This window comes from Lutjanus erythropterus, chromosome 17 (assembly GCF_056507025.1).
Source record: "Lutjanus erythropterus isolate fLutEry1 chromosome 17, fLutEry1.hap2, whole genome shotgun sequence".
Classification (NCBI taxonomy): Eukaryota; Metazoa; Chordata; class Actinopteri; order Lutjaniformes; family Lutjanidae; genus Lutjanus; species Lutjanus erythropterus.
In genome coordinates, this window is record NC_139333.1 from 27,016,634 (window position 1) to 27,036,705 (window position 20,072).

Sequence of the window (20,072 nt, forward strand, 5' to 3'; positions counted from 1 at the left end):
TTAGTCATTATTTGGAATGCTGATACTTCATTAATGAGCATTTCTATTTCAGGCTGATTTCAGCTTGTTGATCTGAGACACTCTGAACTTTGCCTCTTAGTCCCCCCCCAAATGCAAAATGCAGTTAAACACAGTCCCAGTAGTTGATTGCATAATTAGCTTCTGTCTTACTAAGTCAAACAGTAATTACAAACAGATTGCAAGAGCAAATTGAATGAAAGGCTCAGAGCAAATTTGCCTCAATTCTTTAATGTCATAAATTAGGTCCACATCATTTTTGTAACAATTAATTGATTCTTTCAGATTTTTTTATTTCAACTTAACGTGTAAATAGTTAAAAATGATATGTTTTTGCTGTTTTTTAGTCTTTTGGTTGGTCCAAATATTTGCAGAAATAAATCGTGTCTGTACAGTCAGATGTAGTACGGAGCACTGGAATTAAAGCTCAAACAGTCAGTCAGTTAATTAATGGATTAGTGAAGCAGGACAGAACAGAAAATTAATGTGTAGATATTTAAATAAATGTTGAAGTCACATTTTTCAAGCAAAAATGACAACACTTCTCTGATTCCAGCTTCTCAAATGTGAGAATTTGCTTGTTTTCTTTGTCAGTTGTGACACAAAATTTTGCATTTTAGACTAAAAGGGATATTTGACGTTATCTGAAGTTGGCTTGTATGAGTAACTTATTCACAGTCAGTGTAGGGTCCTTGTTTAGAGAAGCAGCAGGTAGAGCTGGGTGAGATGGTGCATAAACAATATCTCGATACATAAAGGCTATTCAGTGATACACTATATATATATATATATATATATATATATATATATATATATGTCAATATCCAGATTTTATTTTGGATAAAACACAGTAAATTCTAAAACAGTGCAAACATAATAATAATGATCAAATTTAAAAATATTTTTGACCAAATACCTAAATATCAACATTATCAACAACAGTTTTGTAAGTTCAGAAAATAAACTTAAAATCTAAGACGATATCTTTTCCCTTTCAGAATCTGATTGACATACATTTACACTATTTTTCTGTATAATTCAGTCAGTTGGTTTAGAAAATTATCAGATTATCAGTCATGTAAAGTAAATAATCATTAGTTGCAGTTAACCGAAATGCCAAATACATGTCATATATCCACCATTTTTTAATGCATGACAGTAAATGTCGGACGAAATAGGCCCCCATCCAACTCAAACAAACTGCGAGAGGAGGCAAAGATGTGCAAATATGTGGTCTGCTCTGGTTGGAAAGCTGCTGCATCAGTTTTTGATCATTTGTGAACACAAATTACTGTTATCCTATTAAAGATTAGTAACACATATCCTCAGATTAATAATTCTCATGATTAACACCCTAAATGCTGCATGTGCGTGCTACATAAGCTGTTGATGAAGGGTACGCATTCACCATCTATACAGAGCTGGTACTGTATGTTTGATGTGTACTGTAGTAGTCAAAAATGGAAGGGATGCACATGGATGTTGAATTTAAAAAGCTATATTTAATCTGCACATGGCCGCTCACGAGCAGAATAACTGGCTCTTCGTTCCCACAGGAGCTTCCCTCATGCTGAATGTATATAATGTATGCACTTACTGTAGTCTAGCGTCTCACTGTCACTTTGGATAAAAGCATCAGTTAAGTGCTGTACAGTTAAGATGATACAGTTAGAAGCCTTGATATTTTATAGACTCCATCTCTTCACTGACCTCCACATTTACCCCCATAATCCTCCACCCCACCCCACCCCCCAAACACACATGTTCCACCCAGCAACAGCACCATACCATCTCCCACTGTCAGGCCAATTATGATTAGGCTCAGCACACACTCTCCTCCTCCTCCTCCTCCTCCTCTCTCCTCAGCCTCCTTCACCTCCTCCTTTCCTTTCCTTCCATCTCACAGCCATGCTTCTTTCCCTGCCTCCTTTCTTCATTTCCCACCTGCCATTAATCTCCCCACCTAACGTCTTTTCATCATGCTTCTTTTTCATCCCTTCATCTCGTCCTCCCTGCACTCCCATACTTTAATCTCCTTCACATCACTCATTCATTACACCTACATCCCTCCTTTGTTCCGCCTCGTCCTGCTTTTCCCCTATATCCTTCCATGTCATCTATTAATTTCTGCTTTTTATCCTGCCTTATGTAACGTCCAGACTCGAGCGAATCAACTCCGCTGACCTGCGGCTGCTTGCAGAAAGAGAACTACGACTTTGATCCAACAAAATTTGAAAAGTCTACATCCGATAAAACACAGAGAACTTCAGAAACCATTAAAGTCTGACTTTAAAGGGACTAAAGAAGCCTAAAGCACTTCAGAATCATCCAGTCTTTTGAGAAGTCTCCAAAAAATATAATAAATATGTATATAAAACAAAAAAGAGAAATGTTTAGATTCATTAGTTGCGTCAGGCTGTCTAATTTCAGAATAAAGTAGAACTGGGTAAAATAAATACACTTTTAAACTGTAAAACATGACCAAAAGAGCTCCTAGTTCAAGGTACCAAACATTATTTGCTCCATGTGAAGTAATGCCATTTACAAGCACTTTTTATTGGGCTTCATTGAGACTTGAAAACTCTTTTCCTTTTGTGCTCAATAAAGGTGTCAGAAAATAATATTTTTGTCACGTTTTGGAGATAGTTTGAGGACAGCTCCCAAAAGGAAAAATTATTTTCAAGGTTTCAGTTGCAAAAACTCTGCTGTTCATCGTGTCTGAATTACTCTGACTACTTTTTAAAGATGACCACAATGATGGAAAAGACAAGATTGTACATTCATCACATATTCATCACTCGGCTATTAGTCGTTGCCTCTTTGCCTCACGTCCTTCTGATTGCCACAAAGCTTTTCTAACTTCGTCAAAGAGTCTATTTCAACCCAAACCATGGTCTTTTCCTAAACTTACTCTAACCACGTAGTTTTTGTGCCTAAATTTATCCACACTGCAGTGGAAAAAATAGAGAAGATTCAAGTTTATCTAAAGAAGAAAACTAAATGATCTCAACTGAAGATTACATGTTGGCAAAACGTTTTTTAATTTACTTTAAACTTTGAGACAGTTTCACTCAAAGCTGTTATAGTAAGTTGCCTTGAAATTGTGAGTTGTCTCAGTTTTTTTAAGATTAAAGTGTATATGCATGCATCAAAATAATATAAGATGGTGCAGAAATGGCAGTAAAAATGTTCATTTATGAACTAAATAACCCTTCCCAAAATTTAGGCCTGTTGTGAATTGGGTCATCACTTTTAAAAGCGGGTCCTTAGGGGACAAAAAGTGCATTTTAATCCATCTGACATGGTGTCCACACCAAGCTCCTCTGTCCCGAATACCACTCATGCTCATCTGGTCACCCAGAAGACGCACGTCCCCGATCCTGATTCGTTCAGGACATCCAAGCCTTCCTTCCTCTGAACAGAAAACAGCAACACGTCCGTGGATGAGAACAGATGAACCTTTGATTGATGTATTGATCGCCTTTAATGAACAGAATTGAAGGCATAGCCACTTGAGAAGTGAGCGGTCTCCCTTCAGTAATGAGCAACTAATTGAGGATGCCTGTCTGTCTTTTCTGTTTTGACTCACTGTGTGCCAGCTTATTGATTTACCTAATGTGTTTTTAAGCTGACTCCACTCAGCCTTGAGATGGCGGAGAGCTCTCCTGAAAGACGCAGAGGATCGCTGAGCGAGATCGAGCTCGCCGGTTTCACGGTAGAGAGACGAGAACAATGAGAAAGGCAGGATCCAGCGCAGAGTTGACCTCCTACACATAAACACACACTTGTTTAACCCTCCTGCTGTGTTTCTATTATGGCTCTGCGGTGTGAGATCGCCTCCACCATCTGTGGAGCAACTACAGTGTCCCCCAGAGACAGAGGCCTTTGCTTTGTCCATTTCCGGTTCTGTTTCATCTCCCACTGATCTCTTAAACACAAAGACGTAGAGGTGAGAAGTGTGTCCCTTTGTTTAACCAGCCGTCTGTGAACACTGGACTCCTTCCAGCAGCTTGCACGAGTAGCTGTTATTGATAGCCATCATTCACCCGCTGTCCTGTGGGAGGAGGGGGACTGTGTCTCCAGATGCCATGTGGACAACCTAACAGTGGTCAGCCCACATGTTCCTGTCCAACTTCTGTTCTCCTGCGGGGTTATGGCAAGGAGCTACTGGCTCTGGGCGAAGGACATTTGTCTTTGTCGAGCCCTGAGGAAGAGCGCCGGGATCGAACACAATCATTAGAAAAGAAACTGATCTGAGAGTTTGTCACAGACACCCCAAAATGTCTCTTTTTAGTATCAGAATTTGACCAAATAAGGTCCAAAAACATCTGAAAAGCTTCAAAGAACAATAGCAATAAATTATTTTATCACACTGGTTTCACACTCAGCTGGAAGTCTCAAACATTCAGGCTCTCAGCTGAAAGCCAGAAAAACTGTTTTCTGTCTTTATATATAGACCTTTAGCAGTAACAAACTAATGTAACGTGTGTCTTATGATATATTTCTGTAATTTTATTGCTTTTACTACGTCACATAATACGTTACCATGGATACAAGACTGATAAAGGACACAAAACTGTACCAAAATACAGCTGGTGTCAAGAACAGTCACCTCACTAATGGTCAAAACTATAAAATATAAAAATGACAAGTAACTACTTAAACCACCATGTTCTTAACAGACACATTACAAGCACAAGGCATGATGGGAAACATGGGTGGTCTACAATATTTTAACCTACACTGCAAACCGGAGCAAAGAGCAGCACACTGCTTCATAAAATGTAAATAAATATATTTTTTCAGAGCCTGTTTATTGCACGTCAAGCTCATGTTGAAACTGTTGAAAAAAATAATAATGCCTGTGAGACACAGTGGGACACAGCTGAGTGAGCCTGGCTGCACGGAGCCGGTGCAGATACAAGGAGGACAGGAATGATTGAAACATCTTTTTTACTGTAAGCTCTTCAGTATGGGGGCATTTCAGGGAACATTATTACCCTCTTACATTTTCCAGCACCTAGTTGTACTTCTTCAGGACAGTTTCACAGCTTTTGTTTGCTAAACATGGGTGGAAACGACTAAAGACCCAATCAAAAGTCTTCTTGTTGAGGAGGGACACCGAGGAGAATGGGAGCAGAGCTTTTAGTAGGGAGTGTAGGTTTTGTTAGCAGCTGTTCTTGCTGCTGTTCAAGCAACTACTTTACACTTAGAAGTACATTTAGAAATCTCCAGATGATCACTCAGCAGCGATTGCTCAGCTAACCTCATGCACTACCCCTGGCCTGACGCATCGCTTGAAATCACCACTGTGACCTTTCAGAGTACAACCAATGAGATAACAGGTGTGTGTGATGAAGTCGCCAGAAGTTTTGATTTGATTCCCCACGCTCTGTGACACAAAATTAAAAACTCTCCAGTAAACATAATGCATGGCGAAATGTCAGCAGTCAGATGGGGCTACGATATGTGTGCACCATATAGTTCACAAACTCAGCTCAATCCAATGCTTAAGTTAGCCTGGATTTATAAACCAGGCAGGCGAGACGTGTAGCGCTGTGCTTTCCCTCTACCCTGTGCAGATTTCTTAGTAGATACAATTCACCATATATTCTTAGTAAGACGAGACTCTTTTCAAACTGCAAAATAGTAAAGATGCTGCAAGTTCCTCAACTTACAAAATATGAAATGTCTGGAATCTACATGTAGCAAGAATATCCATTATCATGCACGCATTCATGTACAGGATAATTACTCCTAATTAAAATCATAGGTTTGGGACGTTCACCTGATGTAACAAGCTGCCACGGCCAGTTTTTCACATCAGTAATCTTCTGTTCAGAATTCATTTAATATCTTTGTATCTTGGGTGGAGAGCGGATAAAAAAAACTGAGACAAACTGAGCTGCTGCTTGTTACAGTTTTCATCAGAAAACGCAGCAGCTGCAGAATATTTGTCTTCAGTTTGAGAGATTTCAATCAAAACTAGACAAGTGGGAAAAAAAATATATAAAATATTTAGAATTTCAAACCGGAGGATCATAAAAGGCATTTTATTCAAGACACCTCGAGGGTCCTTGATAGTCAGCGCTGCTGTTCCACCCCTGCAGCACCCCAGATCTTGCTTACTGTGCGTAAAGAGGCAGGAATACTAGCTTAGCATATTAACAAGCAGAGGTCTTTACAGTTTGTGTTTACTGTTCATGTATGATCCAGCTTCAAATGGGGCCTCGTGGGAGTTTGGGAGATTAGTTCTCATAATATTTGCAAAGTCGAATGCATCTCATGAGACGACTTCTCTCGTCTCTGAGAGTGTGATGAACACGTAGTGTCATCCAGTGCCCACTTCTTCTCCATATCTCCTGACCCTTCTCTTTGTCTCGTGCAGAGGCCTGCAGCGGCAGCACTGACGCTCAGCTGCATCTTTGATGCGAGCCTCGCTTTGGCAACTCCACCTCTGAACTCCACGTCTCCATGTACACTAATGATTGACCTTTCTTTTTTCTCTCTTGCACTCTTTGTTTTTCTTTTCCCCTCCATTTTAATCAAGGCCATTTTTGCTGTTAGAGCGTTTCCACCCTGTTTTTAAATGACCTACTTTTAGTAATCTCTCCCGTTGTGAGTACAGCTCCTTTTTTTTTTGTGGCGAGAAGAAGATAAGAGCTGAGAAAGGGAATGCACAATTAGACATGAAAGGAGATATCCATACCCATATTTGCTGTATTTTCACAGCTTAGTAAATACTGCAAGAAAAGGCTGAATTATGCTAGAATTTGATGCACTAAATCCACTGAAAGACAGTTCTTGAAGAAGGATTCTGATCTGTGCAGCATTTGATGTGGTCTTTAGGGTTTTTCTTTGCCTCTGAACATTTTATCCTCTGTAGTTCGTAGCTGTCTTGTCACGATGTACAACTCTGAATGAGATGCCTTCCATCGATGTCGTGATTGGCTGTTGTAAATCTCCCCTGTTCTAAGATTGGTCCAGTCGCAAAGAACAAGGAGTAGCCGCACACGCTCCGCTCACACCTCATCCTATTTAGCACAACCATCAGCATTCTATCCACATCAACCTGACAGGAAATATCGAATACCAACCCCCACCTGAAAATGGCTCAGAAATCCAAAATCCGATATCCAAATTATGTAAATTAGAAAAAAATTTAGAAAAAAATTGAGCGGAAATTTTGAATAAGTACATCTGTTTTTGTTTTTTTTCTGGTACAAGAAAATAGATAACAGCCGAGAAAGGGAACACACAATTAGTTATAAAAGGAGATATCCAAACCCATGTTTGCTGTACTTTCACAGCTAAATAAATACTGCAAGAAAAGGCTGAATTATACTGTAGTTTGATGCTGAAATAACCCAAGACTGTTGTTGGAGAAGGTTTTTTGTGCTGCATTTGATCTGGTCTTTAGGTTTTTGTTCTCTGTAGTTTGCAGCTGCATTGTCACAACTGACAACTCTGAATGAGATGCATTTTGTCAAACTAGAAGTGAAATATGAAAATTGTACATTTTTTTGGAAATAAGTTGTAAGAAGAGGGGAAAAAATAAATACAGCTCTTTTTTTCTGCAGCACAATTGTACTTTCAAACTTAGTAAACACTGAATTATGGTATAATTTGATGCACTAAACCTGCTGAAAGATGGTTCTCGAAGATGGTTTTCTTTTCCCTGTCTTTAGGGTTTTTTCTTTGCCTCTAAACATTTTATTCTCTGTAGTTTGCTGCTGTCTTGTCACAATCTGTAACTCTGAATAAGACACATTCAGTCAACTTGGAAGTGAAATTGTACTTCTTTTTTGTAAATTTGTTACAAGAAAAAAAGAAAGCTTTTGCTTGTGTGAGAAGAAAAGATAACAGCTGAGAAAAGGAACACACAATTAGACTTAAAAGGAGATATCCGTACCCTTATTTGCTGTACTTTCACAGCTCAGTAACCGCTGCGAGCAGAGGCTGCCTTGTGGTATAATTTGATGCCGAAAGACGGTTGTTGCAGCAGGTTTTCTGTGCTGAATTTGATCTGGTCTTTAGGGTTTTTCTTCGCCTCCAAACATTTTGTTCTCTCTCGTTTGCAGTTGTGTTGTCATGCTCTTCAGCACTGAATAAAATGCCTTTTGTCAACCTAGAAGAGAAGAGAATTTCTCTGGAATAAATATCATACTGGACTGTGGCAATGTCTGCTGTTATATTGCATAGTTAATTATTTTATTTTATCATTTTTATTTAATTTTATAGACTGCTGCTGACCTCTGCATTGTGTTTATTTTGCAGTTGTATATACTGTATATAATCGAAACAGTTCAGGATTTCTGCAGGTCTTTAAAAAGACTTTAAAAGTCTAAAATCCAATAATCTGGCCTTAAAAACTGATTGGATCGTGAAGTTAACATTACTTTTATAAAGTTGCATTAACTTTGTTTGTGAAGTGAAAAAAAGAGCTGGTATGGATGCCAATCGATACCTGAACTGGAATCAAACATTTTTGGATGATACTCAGCCCTAATTGTGTGTCTTATCTTGAGTTTTTTGTGTTGTTACATCCGTAGTCTATAGTTCAAACTGACTTGTTAGCCCTGCGTTTTACTGAATCTAGTGTCTGAACTCTTGAGATCCCCCTCCGACCTTCTTTTAACACTGAGCTGAAGCATCTGTATCATCAACACGCCCACCATGCCATCAATACTGCCTGAGTTCTGCCTCTGCCTCTGCATTTTCTCTATTATTCATACACCACATCTGCAGCTGCAGTACAAGCAGAACTGTAGAACTTGGGCACAGTGATGCTAATTAAAGAACTGCACTCAGAAAGCCTCTTAGGCAGTTTTCACACTTTGAACCAGTCCAAACCCCAGCCACTTTAAACTGGGGCAGATGGAGCTGTTACAGTTTCATCCAGCCAGACGAGTGAAGCCGCCTCATATCAGATTCTCTCTTTGTTATGATCGTCCGGGACAACAATTGTTCGTCCCGTCGAAAGCCTGTTTAGATTCGGTTTCAGTCCGATGCCGGAGGTGTGTCTGTGTTGTGTGTTTGTGCTCCTTCATGTGTGCATCTTTCCGTTTCCTCTCCGGTGTAGCACACAGGAGCACGTGAGACGTGTGATGCAGCCATGTGAGACAGAGAAAGGGTGTGACAGTGTGAGGAAGAGAGATGCTGTGTCAGGTCTGGTGTTAAATGCAAATCCATGTAATTAAGTGGGTGGCTGCGAAGGAAGAGAGAAATATACAAAAGGAGAATACAGGAGGATAGAGAAACATGGTGGAATATAACTAAGTACATTTACTCAAATACTGGACTAAAGTGCAGTTTCAAGGTACTTGTATGTTTCTTTAGTATTTCCGTTTTATGCTACTCTATACTCGCTACTTTTACCCACACATTTATTTCACAGCTGTAGTTAGTTAGAACATTTTGTCAATGTGTGTGTAACAGTGTCAATCATACAGCAGTATTATGTGTAGTCAATAGTTAATATGTGGAACATTTGGTGAAACATTTCTGTACCCCTACATTCACTTTTTGGGGCCCCCTCCCTCCTATAAAGTGGTATCTCCCGCCTTACCTCTCCCCTTTTACTGTTGTACTCCATGGGAGAGGTGAGCGACATCATTCTCGTAGTAATTTCCATGTTTTAGCGCTGTTAATCTATGTTTGTAAGTTTATTTTTTCAGCCTAAATTTATTGTATAATATGCTTACATATTCCTGCACCACTTAATTTGTGTATGGGCTTAAATTACATGGTCGTAAATGACTGAGGATTTTGTTTTTACCTCAGCTGTCACAAATAAACAGAGATCGCCTCCAAAGATATCCATGGTTTGGTCCTCTTCATCACAACACAATGCAGACAACCACCGGGTACACGTGTACAATGCAGATTTCCTTGTAGCAGCTTTAATTATATGTACGTAACGAGATCCGTGTAATAGTAATTTAAATTGCATACTAAGTAACTGCAACATCCCCAGTTCACATCTTGCTTTTTTGCCCTCACTCTAACCTGTTTCATTTGTGATTCTACTATCGACCTTGGAATAAAGGCAACAATTAAAAAAAAAAAGTGTTAAAAAAGCATTGTAGCCACATAATCTCATACAGAGTAGATGCATAAAAACTGAATTAAAGTTAAACACAATTCAACCTGCTGGGAGGTTTCCTATAATGTATAAATATTATAATGCTCTTGCTCTCTTACTGTCTGGTTTGCAGCAAACCCATCTTTTAAATCTCCATACTAATGATGCATGTATGTATTATGTCTGACCCTGCTGTGCACAAGCAGTCTGGAAAAAAAACAACAACAACAAAAAAAACCTGGCTCTCCATCAGTAATAAAGGCAGCGTGGTTCTGTCTGCAGTGCGCGGTCCTGCCCCATGGTGCCTGACCTTCACACATACACGCACCGTCAGGAGAACACATTCATGTGTGCATGCTTTCTCTTCACCCCTCACATTTTCTGTCTTGATCTCAGTGTGGTCTCACAAACTGAAATATTGATGTGAGGAGGCTGTAGTTTCTTTTTTTTTAAAAAAAAGAAAGAAAGAAAAGAAAGTGGCATCACTCGGTCAGGGCTGTGCAAGATCAGCGCTGAGACTCTGTCAGATCAACAGTGTGAGTTCACCTCCTGCATCGACCTGCTGGAACATAGGTGTTGGTGTGCACGTGCATCTAGATGTTTTGCTTGTGAATCTGCAGTCTGTTCCTTCAGATTGGAAGGCGGTGGAAATCCTTGAAAACACTTTTAATGCAATGCTTTCAAGGTTTTTGGATGAAGTGCATGAGTTGCAGTTGCATTACTCTCATATCTTATTAGATAAATAAATAAAATAAGTCAGAGAGCCTAATTGCTTTTGCCTTTCACACAAAATGAAAAGGACTTGGCTCGAGCCCCACTCGTCACTCTGCACATGAGGCTGCACTTAGTGTGATCTGTCACTCTGTGTTGATGTGTGGCCTCTGATGGAACAGTGAGTGGGAGGCTAACAGACGACAACATGGCAGGTGGTTGTCATTTCAATGAGCGCTGGCTTGAGAATGAAGAATTAAAGTAAAAATAAAAAGGATTTTATTGAAATCAAAGTTATTGTCTACTGATTGTTTCCATGATTGTTTTACAGAAAGATAGAAGATGATTTATTTGTCGTTTCTGACAAGGTTGTACAATGAGATTTTGTTGTAGCTCCTTCTTTGATTGATTGATTGACTGGAATTGATTGTGGAGATAAATAAAAGTAGCTCTCCCCAGCTCTCCTCCCCAGTGCTCAGTCGGTGGGTACCAGAGATGTTCTGGGCAGTTTTAATGAACAGCAGGAAAACAGCAGTTTTCCTGTCCTGGACCATGCACATGCCACGATGCCAGTTTGTGATGTTTCTAGTCAGGTCTAGTTGCAGCTCTGTAGAAGTTAAGAAGAACATGGCACAGGATTTTTTCTTGCGATGATACGATAGAGTTCTCTCCGTGTCGGGGGCTGCAGTCATGAATGTACAGCGAGAGAAGGAGGAGGCTGAGCACGCAGCCCTGTGGGACTCCTGTGTTATATTAGCTCAGCCAGGTTGTATAGGATGCTAAACCTAGTGACACATTTTTGAAACATGAAACTTGTGTTTTCCTTTAACTTGTCACCATTCTGTAAATTGCAGTTATGAAACATAATTTTTGTTACCAGAGTAAAATCTGATCATTTACCACAGCGGCAAGATGCTAGAAAAGCTTGAACATGCACCTTGTGCCCCTGTGTTTGAAGAGAAACGTTGCACAAGTGCCCTCTTGGATGCCCCTGTGGTAGATAAAACATGATGTAGTCCCCAGTAGAGTGACCCTCCAGTGGACAAAACCTGATAAAAGTGCTATCTAAGGTGCCCTTCCATTGTATAAAACATGAGTAAGTGCCCTTTAGGTTGACCTTCGAGTCAATAAAACATGATAAAGTGCCCTCTGAGGTGCCCTACCAGTGGATAAAACATCATAAACTGCCCTCCTGGGTGCCTTTCTAGTGGATAAGATATGATAAAGTGCTCTCTGTGGTGACCTTCCAGTGGATAAACATGAAAAGAGTCATCCAGGGTGCCCTTCTAGTGGAGAAAACACAATGCAGTATCACATGTTGGCCTCTTCATGGTTAATAGTTAATAATCAATAGATCCCTGTATGTTTTTCGTCCCTGCCCCTTTCTGAGGGGCAGGAGCAAATCTGCAGGAGCAGATTCTTGGCACAGAGTGTGCACTATTCATAATCCCAGGTCTCATATTTTCTCACTCTGTCTCTATCATTTTCCATGCTCAGTAACTAAGTATCTTCCTTCCCCACTGATGCAAATATTTGCCTCCTACATTACCGTCTCCTTGAGAATTGATTAAATAGGATTATGCCAAGAATAGAAATTACTTCTCTAATTATAAAACAGAGAGGGTTGGAAACTGAAGTGCTTTTTTAATGCTCATTTGAAGCGCAAAATAGGAAAAATTAAATTTATATCCTTCAGAGTATACTGCAGATTTTCTGTTTTAGATATCTTCAAGCTTCAATAACGGCTCGGTGAGTTAACTGATTTTATAAGAGCTGGATGAGTTAGTTTGAAATCCGTCGTTTGGAAAGGCGATTCTTCACTGTCAGCGTTTTAGCTCCTTCACTAGCTGCCGTAATGTGCTCTGATTTTTTTTTTTCCATTCTAAAATGGCTCTGTCATCATAGTTAGGAGTGAGGGAAAGATCCAACTTTGATCACCTCCTCAAAGTCCTGAGTCTTTTATAGCAAGTCAGCTTTGCAGAGTGCGCCTCCTCCCCTCCCTCCCCTCCCTCCCCTCTTCCCCACCTGCAGCGCTCATATATTTTTCAGCAGCACAGAGCTTGGGGGAGAGCCAGGTACACTATTAGAGGGATGACTCAGAAGTGGGACTGGATGGCTTCACAGACTGGAGGTAATCCTGGCTCCTCGACCTGAAAATAGCCTGGATCGTCCTCTCCCACTCCTCTTCCCCTGTTCTCATTTTGCAGCACTCTGATACCTTTCAGCACCCAGACTTTTTCTACTTTATGCATTTTCTCTCCCAGAAATTATCTTCTACACGCCATCCTTTTCCTCTTTTCACCACCCTTAAACTCATCCTTGAACAACCAAAAATTTGTCCTCAACTTTTTACTTCTATTTCTGTTCCTATTTCTGTTTCCCTCCTCCTCCTATCCTCCAACCCTCCGAAGAAAGAGGAGGTACTTTTGGGAGCAAGTGAGCCTGGACTCACATGGCATGAAGGGCAAATGCACACAAAGGGAACGGGAGGGGGGTAGGGAAAGGGAAAGAATTGATTTTCCAGTCGGAGAGGCCATCCAGTGAAGGACTAAGTCTGCCCTCGGGGCTGTGACTGGCTCAGGCCAGCGCCTGATGGGAAAGGCCAGCCAGTGACCTTAAGACTCAACTGATCATGTTTTTCTATTCACAGATGAAGTGTTATATTGTTTTTTATCGGAATGCCAGAGTGTCTATTCAGAGGCAAAGCTTTGGATCGGATCAGGAAGGTGTCAAAGACCTGTTTGGTTCACCTAATGGCAGCTTTGTCACAGTGTGTTATTCACTCAACATAAATATAAACACATTTATGTTTTTGCTTCAATTTTTCACGAGTTGAACTAAAAAATATCAGATTCCTGTGCACACAAAATGTTTTGTGAGCTCTTCTCCTTTGCTGAGATAATCCATCCAAAAATTATTATCTATAGTCCTATGTGAAATAGCCATAGTTCAGTTCCTAATAAACATATAGTGTGGCCTTTTATTGTGACTAAAGCTGCAATGATTAATTGCTTAACCTGGATATCTTAAGGTTGTAGACAAAACAAGACATTTGAGGACTTCACCTTTGACTGATTGACATTTTTCAGTTTTGTAACATTTTATAGACTAAACAGCTATTAGAGATTAATCTAACTGTTAGCTGCAGCTCTAATTGTGACCAGTCAAATGTACACCTGTGAAATAATTACGCTGTTTAATCAGCATCTCTGCATGCTACACCTGTCAGGTGGGTGGATTATCTTGGACAAGGAGAAGTAGACTGTGTCTCAATTTGTCATTTCACTCATACACAGCTGGTATATAGGAACCAAACTATGTTCATGAGGAACCAAGGTGCCACATAGAACAACAAAGGAGACCACACAGAACCAACTAAGACCATAAAAATTCAAAATCTAACAAAACTACATAACATACATAGCCTACAAATGGCTAATTTTTTTAATTTAAACGTTATCAGACTTTTTTGACAGTTAACAGACACACAAGAATGACAAAGCAATAGAAGGAAGTGGTTATTACAGAGACAAAATTATGATTATGATTTGTTTGTACACATAAATATACTTTGGTTAATTTATTTATTTCTGTGTAAAATTTTCGCTTCATATAATTCATCAGTACTATGCAGAAGCAAACAAGATGGTTGAGACTAGGAATGGGTATTATGTGACCAGCAATGGCCTTGTTAGGTTACAAGAGAAGAGGGTTTGATGTTGCGAGGCCCATAAGCTGACCCGTCCCTGTCAGAAATTCTACCAACCATTTATTTATGCTAAAACAGTTCACAAAAGCATCATACGTTTGGTGCAAGGCATCCAGATGCTGCAGTTTTTGTGCAACTGTACACTTAATGCCAGTAGATTGTTGGATGCCAGCAAGCATGTAGCCAGAGATAAAATTACATCAATTTAAAAATTTTGGACAGTGTGTCTCTAACTGCATCCCAGAGGGCCTTAACAGCTGGACAGAGTCGTAGCGAGTGGACTGAGCCCCCCACAACCACGCAAACACAGGTCTGAGTGATGTACGCTCTGTGAAGGACACAGGACTGCATGGCAGTGCATTAGTGTGCAACCATTTAAAGACATTTGGTCGGTGCTATAATGTTCCACGGGTCAGGGTCACAGCCTGAAGATGTACAGATGGTGCAAGATAGTGCAAAAAAACACTGGATAGTGCAAAGAATGCTAAGACTGTGCAAGGTTTAAATGCTGTTGAAAATACTTCAGCTTAGTTTCCTGTATTCTGTGATCTTTTGATGAATGAAAATAACAAAATCATAAATACACATTTTTTGCAAACATGCCTTTGGATGATCTCTCACTGATGCTTAATAGCTAGAAAAGACAGTGAGATGACAAAATTTAGCCTTAGATTAAAATAATACAGAAAATAAATATTTTAAAAATGGTTTTCTATGTGACTTCTTCTTCCCAGAACATCATGTGCAAATATATTGTTGTGCACACAAGGGAAAAAGGTGTGAAATTTGTCATAAATCAGAAGAAAAATGGAGAATTGTGGCTCCAGGAGAAAATAAGGAGGTTGCCTGTAAGAGTAAGCATTCACTACTCCACAGATTTTAACAAATTTGTGAACAAAATTTGACAGAAATAAACCTTTTGTGTGCACAAAAGAAGCCTGAGATCTTTTACTTCGACTCGTGAAAAATTGGAGCAAAAACAAAAGTGTTGCGTTCATATTTTTGTTGAGTATATTTTGTGTTTGTGTGTGTGTGTACACGTGTGGGTATATTTCTGTGAATGTGAGTCTAACCCTGTTTGCCCTTCACGAGGAGCAGAGCGCAGCTTCCCCCCCCTGGCATTTCAGAGAGATGGAGAAGTAAACGGGATGAGAGACGGACCGAGAAAGAGACATATCACAACACAAGCACACACACACAACACACAGAACCATTGGCTGGCTGGCAGCCATGACAGATGGGGGAGTTCAGTTCATGGGGGTTGCCATGGAAACCGGCATCAGTGCTAGCCTGAGCTTCTCCTCTCTGCATAAGCCGAGGCTCTCGCTCTGCAGAGGAGTGCAGCGTGGGCAAGCAGAAGCCTTTTGCTTGTTGTTTATGACTTATTGTTGTTGCGCAACAGTCGGTGTCATCAGGTCCTCGACTCATTTCCTAAGTTTAGATCAGAGGGACCCAGATTGGTGGCTTTGTGTGAATGCAGCAGTAATTGCTGTTAATGGATTTGTTTATGAACAACACACGGGCGGCCATAATCGGTAACTGTGCCAGTGAGAAAGTGTGTCACGACGAGCACTTGACTGAAGAGACAGAGATGAATGTGTGTTTATCAAGCTTTTTAGCCTCCTGCCACCCCCCACCCCCCCCCCATCCTCTCTGAGCCCTGTTACATTCACGTTACGTCTTCCTCTCACCTCTCACCTCTCAACAGAACAATTACCACACCATCATCTTCTCACATTTACATCACATCACACACCCCCCCCTCGCTCTTTTTCTTCTCCCTCTTTGATTCCCGTCATCGATCGTGTTTAAGAGCAAACGAGCCACAGCGCCCGTTCACCCAGAAAGGCTCTAACTAGATGTGACAGGCACTAAAAGCCAGTCCACTGCTGCTGCTGCCCCAGCCCAGCAACGCCATATGGATCATTACTTCAACAGGACTCCTGCTCGATTTCTTTCTGTTATTCATCTTAATTTTCTCAATCTGTGTGCTCAAACATGCACACATACACACCATCTCTCCTGTATGAGAGGAATTCAGGACTTGCAGCAGCATAATCCTGCACATACGCTCTTATTCTCTCCCACACACACTCCTATACCCTCTGACTTGCACAATCATACACTGTTATACACAGAATCACTCTACAATACAACTGTACTCCCACATTATCCTCGCTCATGATGTAAATGTAAGACAGCTCATCAGGGCTTTATTTAAATGTTTCTATCTGTGCAGCTGAGCTGTTACGTACCTTGTTTTCAGTAAGTCTGCAAAACAATGAGGAACTAAACATTTAAGCTACACGACCTTCCTGTTCAATTTAATTTCTGCCTTTTTTAAAAGAAAAGTTTATTGGGTTTTTGCTGAGAGTTGGATCAGAAGGTAAATATGAAGCTGCAGCCAGTTAGCTTATCTCATCAAAAAGACTGGGCTGAACAGCTAACAGCTAGCTTCTCTCTCCAGTGGATCATGAGCAGTGTTGGGTAGGATTCTTCTTAAAAGCAACTCATTACATTACAAGATTCTTTCCATTAGAAAATAACTTTTTACGTTACATTACCTACTGAGAAAAGCAACTCATTAGACTACTTTTGCATCACCAAAAATTAAAAACACTTTTGTCCTGATGATCTGACAGTGAAGTGGACAGAAGCATGTTGCACAGCTGAAGACAGTAAAACATGGACTCAAGTCAAGTCAAATTTTATAGCCCAATATCACAAATCACAATTTGCCTCAGCAGGTTTTACAATCTGCACAGTATGCAACAAACCCTGTCCTATAGACACATGAAAAAGTAAGGGAAAAAAAGGAACAAGCCACAGGGAGGGATCCCTCCTGGGACGGACGGACACATGTTCAGAACAGAACAGCAAATATTTGATGGTGAAATATCTGATACATAAAATTATTAAATATATGCAAAGAATGTAGATCTAGAAGGACCGCACAACATCCTGTTAACTACAGGGACCTGGAAGAGGACAGGCCACAAAATCAAAGTCATCACCATTTGATGACAAACCCTCTGATCTGTTAAATTATAAAACATATGTAAATATATGTAGAAGAACGGAGATCCAGGAGGATGTTGAGCAACTTAGCTTCTCAAAACACATGCTAACATAGACTCACCAAACCAATTGTTTTACTCTTTTATTACTCAGGAGAAGTTTTTCAAAGCTGAAGAGCCTCTCCACTGGATGGTGTTGGAATATTGCCTCAAAGAAAAAGCAAGGTTCCATGTGGAGCAGTGAGAACAAAAAAAATGTTTGTGAAACCTTTGACCTTCAATCATTCATCTCAACACAATTACCACTCAGTATACATGCAAATGTATTTATAAATAAATGGTACGTGCCTGATAACATTCTGAGTTTTACAAGTAGCAGTTTCTGTGGTTAATCTGGGAAAATGTCATCTGAACTCTGCGGTGCAGATTCTTCTGTAGTGAAACGAGTTCAGCCATTCAAAAATGTAAGCTTAAACTTCTACAGCAGAATCTCTGATATCTGGAAAATATGATGTGTGCAAAAGTTAAATTAGGCTGCAGATGTTGTATCAATCTGTCAACATTTTCAAACAATGGTCCACCTATGCAGGTGGTTCCACTTCCTTTGACCTGATTAGACCCAGAACAGACTGCAACAACTAACCGATTTAACTCATTTTTTAAGACAAAGACTAGGTCGAAATTCTCTGATTTCAGCCTCTTGAATGTGAATATTTTTTTGGTTTCATTCCTCCTCTACGACACTAAACTGATATCTTTGGTTTGTGAGTAAAACTAGACATTTGAGGACATCATCTTTGTCTTTAGGAAACACCGACTGACATTTTTCACTGTTATATGACATTTTAAAAAAAACAACTGTTAATCGATTAACCACGAAAGTAATCAACCAATTAATCAACTAGAAGACTAATCATTAGTTGCAGCCCACTTGAATCGATGTCTCTGTGTGGCACATAAACAAAACACCACTTGGACAAACAGTATTGTGAACAACACAGATTAATAACCACATATTTCACGTGGTTTGTCATGCCTGAATCCAAATGGAGAAGTGTGGCATCTCTGCCAACACTCACAAGCTGTTAAAAGATGAAATTTAAGTTTCCTGCAGCAACAAGCTGCTCATGCTAAACGCCAAACAATCAGCAATTGTTGTTAGTTCACAGACTCCACAGCGTGTTGGTCTAATCAGCCATCGGTCTCTATTATACACGGTTTTCTTCTCCTGCACAGTAGCATTCAGTGTGACAGTACGAGAGGAGAGGCTTTAACGGTATGTGTGTCAGAGTGTGATAGTATGCGTGAGTGAGTTTATACGAAAGTACAGTTGTGTTTGTGTGTGAGGGAGTGTGATTTATGGCCCCAAACAGTAGTGTGTGTGTGTGTGTGTGTGTGTGTGTATGTGAGGGAGAGTATGACTGTGCATATAAAAGTGTGTGTGGGAATTATTGTGGTGTATTTGTGAGATTATGATGCTGTGTGTGAGAGTAAGAATGATTTATGGCCTCATATTTTTTGCTCTCTCTCTCTCTCTCTCTCTCTCTCTCTCTCTCTCTCTCTCTCTCTCACACACACACACACACACACACACACACACACACACACACACACACACACACGCACGCACGGGTCACTAATGGATCTGCATATTTTATTCCTGTGCATTAAACTATGACTGAATGTAATGTGAAGCCGCTGGGGCGAGCTGCTCGTGTATTAGGGTTGCAGTAATAAGAGTATATGAGCCAACTTTGATTATATCTGTAAATGTTTCCTGGTAGGGGCTGGACTACAAAGCAAGCTCAACATAGTCAGGCTTTCTTCGCTTGAGCTGGCTCAACAAAACCTAGAATAAAACCTCAGTCAGAGATAACGGGTATCACAATGGCAGTTATCACCTTGCTTTGTTTTCTTCATCAAATTTTGTGCACATTCCCTCAAAAGGGGGTATTTGTGCATCATTACACTCTTCTTCTGCACAAAATAGACAGATCGTGTGCCGCCTAGTTCAGTCAAGAGGAACAGGTTGTTATAATGGAGATCAATGAAGAATATGAAAAATATTACGGTAAAAAGCAACACTGTTGATGCAAATAAGGCAAGAGAAGAATGCTGTTAATCCTACAGGAAATTAGTGGAATCAACTCATCTTTTCTCGTTAACTTAAAGTAAATATCCAAGTTTTTATTAATTGAAGTTAAATTAACTTAAAGTAGCAACTGATAGCAATTTCCCATGCAGAAATGAGTACAGCAGTCCAATAATTTAATTTAGTTTTATGTACAAGGAGCTCATCAGGGCCACAGAATGCACACAATATCGTAAATTGATAATAACAAGTTATGATGAGTTCTATGCTGTAAGTTTATCAGCTGTTTATAACAGTCAGTTGTCTGTTGATGTAAAGTTTAGCTGGTTATCCTGAAAACAAAAGCCCAATGCTCTAAAAATACACACTCTGGATTTGGAGTTCAGTGCCTGCCTCTCACTGCCAAACTCTATTCACATTTTGCCCAATTTGACCGTTATA

General features: G+C 40.0%; 1 protein-coding gene across 1 annotated transcript in view; it reads left to right on the plus strand.

Moving 5' to 3' along the window:
• Positions 1-20,072, plus strand: part of myo1d (myosin 1D) — a 148,093-nt gene that overhangs the window by 126,753 nt on the left and 1,268 nt on the right. The gene's annotated exons all lie outside the window — the stretch shown is intronic.